Here is a 721-nt window from a genome sequence, read left to right as displayed (position 1 = left end):
ATATATATATATATATATATATATATATATATATATATATATACATATATATATATATACATATATATATATATATATGTATTTATGTACGTATGTATGTATGTTTATTTGTTTGTATGTATAGTTATCCATGTACAATATAACATATTACATAAATTCTTTTATTTACATTCTTACCTACTTTGTATAATGATCTTATTTACTTTATTATTTTTATTCATAGTCTACTTCTTTTTTATAATATAAATTGTTTACATTTATTTCATGTGGTTTATCATATATTACATATTCATCAGTTCAGATAGGGATGTAGTTAATGAAGGAAAATATTTAAAAAATTAGTTTTATTTGGGAATTACAAGGAAGGTGAAAGGATATTTCCAACAGAATAATATTTTTGGTACGTAAGGAAATAATAAGATTTAATCATATACATTTACAAATTACATCTTATATATAACAATGCATATATGAAGAATTATTTGAGAGCTGGTGTTGTATATTTATGCATGTGTGCATATGCATGTCAATTCATATATATATACACACATACACATATATATATGTTTATGTATATATATATATCCAAATATGTGTTTGTGTATGTGTATGTGTGTGCCTGTATAAATATATATATATATAAACATATATATATAGATACATACATTATATATTTATATGTGTATGTATGCATATATATATATATATATATATATATATA

This window comes from Octopus bimaculoides, chromosome 10 (genome assembly GCF_001194135.2).
Source record: "Octopus bimaculoides isolate UCB-OBI-ISO-001 chromosome 10, ASM119413v2, whole genome shotgun sequence".
NCBI lineage: Eukaryota > Metazoa > Mollusca > Cephalopoda > Octopoda > Octopodidae > Octopus > Octopus bimaculoides.
The sequence above is the reverse complement of the archived record's forward strand: the minus strand, read 5'-3'. Positions refer to the sequence as shown.